The following is a 10,476-nucleotide window of genomic DNA, read 5'->3' as shown; positions in this document are numbered from 1 at the left end:
ACATTACTTTTTATTTATGTATTTTATCTTAAATCTACAGACAGAAAAAAATATATCACCCTATGAACAATGCCACAAGAGGACCTCTGTCATATCACAGACTGTCCACACAGCATGATCCGGTTCGTGTGCATTTTTTTTTTTTTGTAAAGGAACTAAGCACACCCATCAAACGTTTTGTGAGCATTGTGTAAGATGAGTCCATTGCCTTTTCTGGAGTTTGCACCAAAACATTTGTGAAAGTTAGGATGAAGACGTCAGACTGGGCAATGTTGGTGCTTACTGCCAGATTGCCTGGACCATTTGCTAAGATACCCAACTTAGAAGGTCCTCAAGAGAGGAAGAAGGTTTTAGGCTGCCACTTGTGGGCAATGCCACAGAGTTCATTCAGACTACCCAACCTGGAAACGAGAGCTCTTCTTTCACCTTTCTTCTCACCAAAGAAACTTCTTTTCAGCCTTCTGTCACAATACAGCCTTTGCAGGAGAAAGCTGAGAAGGGCTCTGAAGCAGAATAAAGTGAAGGAACATGTTGCTGTCATTATCCATGGGACCATGTTGCTTTGTAAAGCAGCACTGACAGATTTCATTCAAATGTTTGTCAAAACCAAGTCCATTGGGTCTTTGCAGCTTCACATAGCCTTGATTTATATGTTACTTATATGTAAGGGCGTGGGTCTATACATATGTTGTATATAGTATGTTTAAATGTGTGTTATGTATGTGTATACTTTGAGAGCAAGCAACTAAATTTCATTTTTTACGTGTGCTATTGTGCCCACGGTAAAAAATGACAATAAAGGTTATCTATCCATCTATTGGTTGGTGATAGTCTCTGCCTGTTCTCAGTGCTCTGAAGTTGTCAGATGTGAAAACAAAGGCATAACCAACTTCAAAACAGCTTGAAATTACTGGAGTGTGTAAACCACATGCCAGTCCAAAATGCTTCCATTGTGAAGGGCATGAAGGCTGAGCTGACACAATTTACCAAAACAGAACAAGAATTATACTGAGTCATTAAAGGATTTGGATTGAGCTTCAGAAAAGTGGTGAAGTGGTAAATATGAATATGAGGAATTTTGACCAGAAGACTGAATATATCCAAGGCTCCTCAAGTCCTTCAAGAAATATCAGGAAAAGGAAACTGAAGCAGACAATAATCTTCAAAATCGAACTGTGACCAAGACAAGAAGGCAGAATCTCTGAGAAGCTGCAGAAGGGAAGTAAACTGGCTGAACAAAACCATCAGTGTATTGAAAGGGTAGTTACAGGTATTGGAGTTGCAATGAAACAATTGAACCAGAGAGAAAAAACCTGCAGAATTAGAATCTTCCATGTAGACAGAAACAATCAAACTGGATGATTTTTGCAATGAAAAAAATGCAAACATTTAGTAAATTTAGATTTACAGACTTTAAGGCAGGGGTCTTCAAACTTGGCCCTTTTATGACTTGTGGACTTCAACTCCCAGAATTCCTCAGCCAGGCACGATGGCTGAAGTATTCTGGGAGTTGAAGTCCATAAGTCATAAAAGGGCCAAGTTTGAAGACCCCTGCTTTAAGGCAAATATTGTGTATTAACTCATATGTCGATTGTCATATTGTCGATGTACAAAGGGAAATGTCATGTTACATATATCTTTGTACACTATGTTTCTATCTTCAGCCATTTTTCTGTTGACGGCAAGGTAGTCACAGTTTCCAAGAAACCTAAATGAAAACAATCAAGCAACAGATCTGTACTGCTTGCTGTACAAAGAGGCAGGTGGTTAGAATTTATTTATTAGATTTTTTCTTATTTTACTTGTATTACTTTATAAGTAACTCAAGGCCTCAAACACAGCAAATATCCTTCCTCCTCCTATTTTCCCCACAACACTCTTGTGAAGCGGGCCGAGAGAGTGTGTGACTGGTCCAGAATTACCCAAACAGGTTTCAAGTCTAAGGTGGGACTAGAACTTACAGTCTCCCGGTTTCTAGGCCAGCACTTTAACCACTGCATCAAACTGGCAAGTAATTTGTTGTGTATGTTTCTTTCTTTCCAAGTTGTTACAGAGTGAAGTCTGTTATTTTGTACATATTTCTGCTATCAGTTCAAGTTATGTTTATAAACAAATTCTGCCAATAGACTCCCTCAAGTTGAGGGCCACTTCTATTTAGTCTATATGGACAGATATATATAGTTTCTTGTCAACAATACACTAGTATTTTCCATTTCTTATTATATATTTTTTCTCATTTTTTTTTTTAAAAAAACCTTCTAAGTCTACTCTTTTCTGGTGATCTGACCTGACAAAATGGCTTCAGATGGAAGTCATTGCATAATTGAGCAACTTAAATGCAAATCTGAAACGTCTGGGATTTCTCTGCCTAGACAGTGTAACACAAACAGTTGATGGAGTTTTGATAGGACACTGGAAAGGAAATGGACAACTACCTATCTACCAAAAACATGTCAGGTTTTTGTGGATATGGTGACGTTTCTTCAGCTGATGATTCCCAAGCCCTCTGCATTCATTCATAATTAAGACATGTTTTCATAACTGCAGATAGAATTACCAAATCCAAATCAGTTTAATTATTGTTGGATAAAGCCTGATTTTTAAAGGAAATCAGACGCCTTAATAACCTGTATGCCATTAGATGACACAATAGACTGACTATGAAGTTATAAGCCAAGAATCTTTGGTTAAATCTTGCCAAAATGAACAACTTTTAAGTTGTTGACTGACCACTAGAGTTTGAATGTTTGCCCTAGTAAATCTCACTTCGTAGTCATTCAGGTGTATTTTTTCTTTACTTTTTTCTCTCTAAAGCATGTCTTATTTAAATGCTACTCTGCTAGACTAACACATTAAGCTAGACCCACTTTTTAAAACCCAGTGTTTAATACAAGACATTAGTCACTATGGTGTATGCTATGTGAAACAAAATTATGGTTTAATGCAAAGTAGGAAGGTAGGCATAGTTTCTATTTTAGTAGCTTACTTTAATATTTCACTTGACGTTGTTTTATATATTTGTGATCTTGCCTCATAGTGGCATTCAGAAGATGGAATTAAAAATAAATATCAACACATGATTGTTTCCTTGTTTGTCCACCATCATCTTTTCACTTCAATATGGTTTCATCTAATTATCTATTGGCACATTTGCTTCACATTTGCACAAAATTGGCTCATGCCCTTTGGAACATCTTACCACAGGAGGGGAGATCCACATCACCCATCTGGCCCTCCAGAAGGGGCTTAAACCTGATTCTTCTGGTTGGCTTGGGGACCCAATGGGGAGGCAGTCTAGTGATAGAGAAGGTACCCCCTCCTTTCTGCTTGACCCCTTGGTTTTTTACTCTGTATTTAACTTTTGGAATTTTAAATTATTTTGATAATTTTTATATATTTTACTGCATTGTAAGGCACACAGAGTCACTTTGGATAACAAGATGGGTGGCCTATAAATTTACAGATGTTTCTTACATTGAAATATAGTATCTTGAACTGAGTTGTTGTATACCGTGTTACCACTGTAGCTTCCTATGACATTGTGTAGCCCTTGTTTTAAAATTCAGGTGTAATAGATTTCCATCAGTTTCTTATCTTCTATAGGGGACACTGAAAGATCCATACTCATGTACAGTATTTAAAGCATTGGAAAATCATACATGTTCTTAGTAAAGGAAATAAGCACTTCCATCAAAAGCTTTGTGAGTGTTGTGTAAGATGAGCCCGTCACCTTCTCTGGGCCATTTTTCAAAGAGTTTGCAACAAAAACTTTTGTAAAAAGTGTGATGGAGATGTCAGACTGGACAACTTTGGTGCTTACTGTTATACTTGTTTATGTATAAAAGCTCTTCTGAAATTTTGCATTGGTCTTACCAAATTAGTTTTCCTCTGAATCCTTTTCATCTGTGTTGAAACAGCAGATTCACCTCAAATTTCTCTTTGGCTAAACCTCTATTCATCTTAGTGTTTGGGTGTGTGAAGCTCAGTGGTGAACCAAATTTTGTGTAAGGTTGCAAGAGTGAATACAACCACCATCACAAGTACCCTGTGCAAAAAGTAGAGAGTCTTTATTCCTTCACTCCCTTAAAGTTTGAGATATAATTCCAACAATCCAGATACCAAGCTGGGTAATTCAAGCAACAGCATATTTGACATAATTGATTTGGTTTAAAATCTTATTGTTGATAAAGCCATACTAGGATCTGCAATGAGTCACAAAATTACTGTACAAAGGGAAAGGAAAGCCTGGGTGATAAAATATAGACAGAATTCTGTCTATATAAACACATAAAAAGAGGGTTGCATTTGGGTTTTTTTCTCCCTTTCTTTCTTGCTACTCTCTATGTTATGTGTAAGTGAGCATCTGTATATTTCTGTCTAGGTTTTTTTTAAAAAAGGAGAGATGCAAAAAAGAAAAGAAACATGGCTTCGTATAGAAATCTGTAACAATAACAATAGTCCAGGCAAGTAGCAAAACAAACTCAATAAGTCATAATTTTAATAAGGATCTCCCCAGTTTATATTGGCAATTTTAATTACAGTCTCACTAGATATAAAACCAAAATCCATTGGATGCATTTCTTCCCCCCTTGGATATAAATTAGATGCTTGATTTGTGTTGTTTAGATTCAATTTGAAAGTTTCCATCACAGCAGTCATGAAGTAAGTTGATGATATACAAAGGGATTATTCGTGTAAGTCACAGTTTCCCAATCTTGGCAACTTTAAGACATGTGGACTTCTTCTGGGAGTTGAAGTCCACACATCTTAAAGTTGCCACGGTTGGGGAACCCTGAGGTAAATGATGACTCCATTGGTTTGGGAAAGCTCTGCTGCAGCAAAAAAAACACTCACCCAATCCTAAACACATTACTTGTTAAGTCTCTATAAATCCAGGGTGGTGGTGGTATTGATAGTTAAAAGCAAAATGTCACTTTTCAGTTTCTAGGCTCTCGACATTTTAAAGAATAGAAGATAGGGGATAATGAGATGCATACATGAGAGATATGGACAATTATAGGAGCCTTAATAGGTATATTACTATCTCATTATTACTGACCTCTGGATTATTGACCTCTGGATTTTGAATCATGAGGGTGAGAAGATAAAAAAAAAAGTGGAACAACTTTGATGGCAAGGCAAAGAACCACAGCTTTCAAAATATATGGGAATTATGAAAACAGTTGCAGCAGAAGAAATGTTGATATTCATTGCCTTGCATTATACACAGAAACTTTTCCATCTATATATCTAAGGCAGAGAACTTAACAATGCATAGGCAATCAACCTATTCAGTGATGATTCCGTCCCTACTGCTAACTGTTAATTGACTTTTCTGAGCACAGTCAGGACAGACTTCCTCCCTTCAAAAATTATTTTTCTTCTATGTATTTATTGCTCTAACACTGTTGAAATCATGTACAGCATTTCAGTTAAAATTCAAATAAAACTAAGCAAAATGGGATATCTTATGAAAACATAAATGTAGAAAAGAGAATCACTCGATGGACTATTTCCTGATAGGAACTGATTTGACAAGTTGTTTTCTGCTTCTTCTATACCAGTGGCCCCAATATTTTGGGCACCAGGGACCGGTTCTGTGGAGAAAGGTTTTTCTACGGATCGAAGAGTGCATGGTTTTGCATGCTGCCTGCATCCCTTGGGTGGGGCTTCGCTTGTTTCTGTGGGCTGGTTGCTGGAATGTTGTGGACCAGTGCCGGTCCACGGATCAGGGACCCCTGTTCTATACAGCTCAAAGCAGTCTTCCACAGTAAAACTTCTGAAACACATTTTTTAATTATTTTTATATCTAGAAACTTCATAAATAGATGGTTGGTTGGTTCCTAATTCTGATTAAGGGATTATAGTCTGCTATATCCATTGTAACCTACAGCCAAAGAAGTGAAATCGGAGTAGTTCTAGTGCCAAGCTGGACAATGTTCTCTTTGGACTGCACTATTCATTTTAAAATGCTATTATTCAGCAGTACATCCATAGGAATAAAAATTACTATTTCTGGAAACATATGGCTAGGAAAGGGATGACGACCCACATCCCACCTGTTTCATGCTATTAGAAGTCAAGCTGGAGGAGCTTCAAGCCATTTGTTTTAACTTCCTGTTCAAATTAGGAAATCCAGAAAATGAAATTCTTATCAAAAGGATGTCCAGCCAGTATTTTAAGACATCCAGCAAAGGTCCTGAAGCCTTCTAGATAACTATGCATGATTAATATAGAAGACGCTACCCAAGAATGGCAAGAATGCGGATAATATAATTGTGTGTTTATTTGTTTAAACCACTTCATTTAACGCATAGAAGAAAGGTCCAGCAGTGGTTCTTGACCATGTTAGCGAAGAGAGAGTCTTGCTTTTAATAGTGAAAAATGACAGAGGGCAACAGATCAAAAGCTAGTATTTCAGATTACTTTTCAATGTGCCTTACATAGATATTCCATGAAGTCAGTGTAACATTTGCCCTGAAATTTAGCAGGATACATCTTATCACCAGCTTGTTCTTTTGCCAAATATTTCTTAAATACACAGCACAAAAATAACTTGAACAGAGCCTGTTTCGAATCAACCTTTTATGAACTATTCAAACTAATTACTGCCAGAAGATGTAACTCAGCTCTGTTTCCTCTTCCCATTTGTTTCTCCAGTGCATCCAGTTTAACTGCAGATGGGAACAGATATATAAGCTGCTTGTTGGGCTATTGGTCCAATGTGGCTGTTGTTGTTTTTTATCATTTGGGCCAATGTCTGCCCCATAATTAAAGACAATTAGTGAACCGCGATATGAAAAAAAACATCCTAGTATGTCAACCTCCCTATTACAAAGAAATGATAGGAACTTATTCCTCATGTCTATATTGAGCTGCATGTCAAATAACCTCTATAAAAGAAGAAGATTAAAAATATTTGCCAATGCCCGCCACTTCCTTTAGGATAAAAAGGCACATTCTTGATTCTAACATTACGCTAATCCAAGCCAATTTGCTGCTTATGAGAAAGGACAAGATGGTGGCTCCTTTAATCTACACTGGCAAATCAGAAAATTGTTTTCCTTCAATATTGACACTGAGGATACGTCTAAGGCAGTGTTTCTCAACCTTGACAATTTTAAGGCATGTGGACTTCAACTCCCAGAATTCCACAGCCAGCATTGCTGGCTGTGGAATTCTGGGAGTTGAAGTCCACATACCTTAAAATTGTCAAGGTTGAGAAACACTGGTCTAAGGACTTTATGGCAAGAGGTGGGACTGAGAAGAGACAGGCTCTTTAATATTCTTCTGTCTGCTAAGGTTCTGTCCCAGTTTAACGAAGATGCTTTTCTTGGTTATAAATAAGCCTGGGCCTGCTTAAATGTTATTTATTTGTCAGATATTATTTATTAATGCTGCTGAGAAGGAAATTTAGAAAATAGCTACTTTTAGACATGAGACTTAAACAAACCACTGTGAGAGTTTCATACAATAGCTCGGAGGGAAGAAATGTTGAAGCTTAAGGTCGGTGAGTTTATAATGGCTTTCCTCCTGCTCTCTCTCACAAATGCAATATAATTTGGCTGTTTTACTGCTCAAGAACTTTCTTTAAATATCAAGCTACATATACAATTAGCAAAATCACCCAATTATTCTAAGACAGAATTTCAGAAATTGCCGGAGAAAATTCACCAGCAAACACAGTTTAAACAAAGAGGTTTTTAAAATGGGTGGGGAGGAGGCAGAACCACACAGAATAAATGTACAATGAAGAAAAGTGCATTTCAAATAGGTTTCTTTGGCAAGATCGTGTAATACTCTGTGCGCAGAGGGTGCTTTGAGTGCATTCTGTATAAAATCCAACATCTTCTAAATCATTACATAACATACATGTGCTAAAATTACATTAGACCTGAGCCCCAGGTATTGGACGTGAAGTGGAGTGTTTTCAGAGAAAATCCCGCTTGCTGGTATCCCTAAAAACTCAGAAACAAACCAACAGCTCTCTCAGGGCTTGAAGCTCAAGAAAGGCAAAGTAAATGGACCTGGACCAGAGGTTGTCTGCCCTGCCTCACAAAAGTTTCCTTTGTGCCACTGATAAAAGTTGGATTTGTGATTAAATCCAAAAAAAAAGAAGGTTGATATAGCCAGTCATTCACTCACATCTGGAGCAAATCACTAGATGAACCAGTGAATAAGGCACATGAATTAAACCAGCTTTTCTCCAATTTGCTGCTGACTAGATAGCATAGTATGGGCACTCCTAGGACTCCTATCCCATGCTAATTGGGAATTCTGGGACTTGTCATCCCATTGAAAGGACATCGGATTAACGGAAGGTGGCTTAGCTTAACCACCTCCTGTTTGAGATTCTAGAAAAGAATGGAGATAAAACAGGATGGTATTGCCAACATTGGGGCAATAGAATGAAAACTAGTTGCCCTTTTCAGTTCTCATACACCCAAGACAATCCTTTCTGGCATGGCTGGATCAACAGTCCATCATGATGGACCAAGGTCGAGTTTTTGAGTCTTTGGTCTACATCATCGCACGCAATTGGAGTAGCCCAATATGCCACTTGAGGAAAGTTTATTAAAAGCCATCATTTTCTGACCCAATCAACATATGCAAAAAGATTGTAGGGTTTACGAACAAGTCAGATTTCCCATTTGTTCTAGAAATTGTCCTTTTGGGTGTTCTGCCTCACATACACTTTAAGAGCCCTGGGCTGAGAGAAGGATTGAGAAAGTGATCTACATAAATTACAAGTTTATTCCTAAAACGCAGCACTGTCTTGATACAAGCTGGACAAGCAACAAGCTATATAATGTGATTAGGCTTTGCCTCAGCAAGTAGGCTAAAAAGAGAGGGATCTTAAACTTTCCATCTTTAGCTCGTGAGTTAGTATAGGAACAGTGCACAAGGCATGGCTGGAAGCAGATATTTTGTTCACATGCATGTACCTACCAATGTATTTACTTATATGTGATTACTGGATACTTATATCAACTTCCTTTCATCTGAGTGTCAAAAAAAGGCATGAACCATTAACTTTCAATATACTTTTCCTGTGACAAGGTAGCAAGCACCGAGGATGGGGACAATTCGGGAAGCAGTGAAAAAAAAATGAAATCTGAAAAATAGAGACTTTCAAAAAATATATATATTTATAATATTTATATATCTATATAGACACAGTCTTTTTCTAATTGGTTAATGGCAGGGTGACACAGTTGCAAGTGAGGGAGGGGAAATCATCTTGCTTGAATTTTTCAGAAGGAGAGAGACGTTTAGAACAAACATAAAGAAAAACTCTCACAGTCTCCAGCATCCGATCTGGGTACGGATGGGGCTCGGAGCCTGGGTGATGGATGTCAAAAACGGATGTTCCCACTCCATCCAAGTACCTCTCACTCCATCTCAACAATTCTCAGTTGCAAAACTCATGCTTTATACAACGATATCCAGAAATGAATCTCTCTTCGCACACTTTCACACATACGCGCACCGTTATCCCGCATGTCATTCAACAATAAAGTACAAACGCATTCATGCTCATTTGCTCAGGCAGAGGATGAACAATGGGGTGGATGGGAGGGGGGGGAATGAGAAACATTGTATAATGACATTGCCCTGGGGCACACAATTAGAAGCTGCTGCTTTTACAGCATTCAGGAGATAGAACTGACCTCATGTTTGGACACTTTGTTCAGGATGGTCACGCTAATAATATGAAAGCTTTGTACTGTCACCATTCCCCAGACCTGGTATTTTCCAGCTATATTACGACTACAGCTCCCAGAATTTCAGAGGAAAAAATCCCAGTGCATCTGGAGGTGACAGGTTAACCATACAGAGAATATTATATGGGGTAGGAGGAATGAAGGGAGCTGCAAAAATCAAAGATGAGAAATGAAACCAACAGGGCCAAAAACAAAAAAAAATAAATACTTTGTGTAAATTTCATTAAAAAAAAAATTATTGACTAGCTTACATTATTTTGTCAGTATATTTCATACATACTTACATACATACATACATATATATATATTATATAAGAAGGCAATGAAAATGCCGGGGGAATTTAGGTGACTGCACATCTCGCAAGTTGTCATACTGATTTTTAATGAATATATTATTCATGAGTTTCCACGAAGGGCCTCATCAACGTGGCCTCCATCCCAAAAATGTTTCTGTTCTTCACTATTTCATGACCTATTCATGTCAGAACAAAACTGATGGAGAGACCAATTTTCCATTCATGGTTTCTAGTGGAGGCCACTGAATTGTGTTGGCGCACATGAGTGTAATGGAGACCTGCTAAGATTTAGGTCCTCCTTGCTAGTCTATGGGGCAACAATGACTCTCCAATGATTTTAATCAGATCTTGTTGAATCGCATCTGCCATTTCAGTAGCAGTGAACGAAATTTATAGGGTTGGGTTTTATTAACAAGGCATGGGGTAGAGTTTTTTTTATATTATTTCCATGCATG

This window comes from Protobothrops mucrosquamatus, unplaced genomic scaffold (assembly GCF_001527695.2).
Source record: "Protobothrops mucrosquamatus isolate PMUCROS unplaced genomic scaffold, P.Mucros_1.0 scaffold132, whole genome shotgun sequence".
Classification (NCBI taxonomy): domain Eukaryota; kingdom Metazoa; phylum Chordata; class Lepidosauria; order Squamata; family Viperidae; genus Protobothrops; species Protobothrops mucrosquamatus.
Note: the sequence above shows the minus strand (reverse complement) of the source record.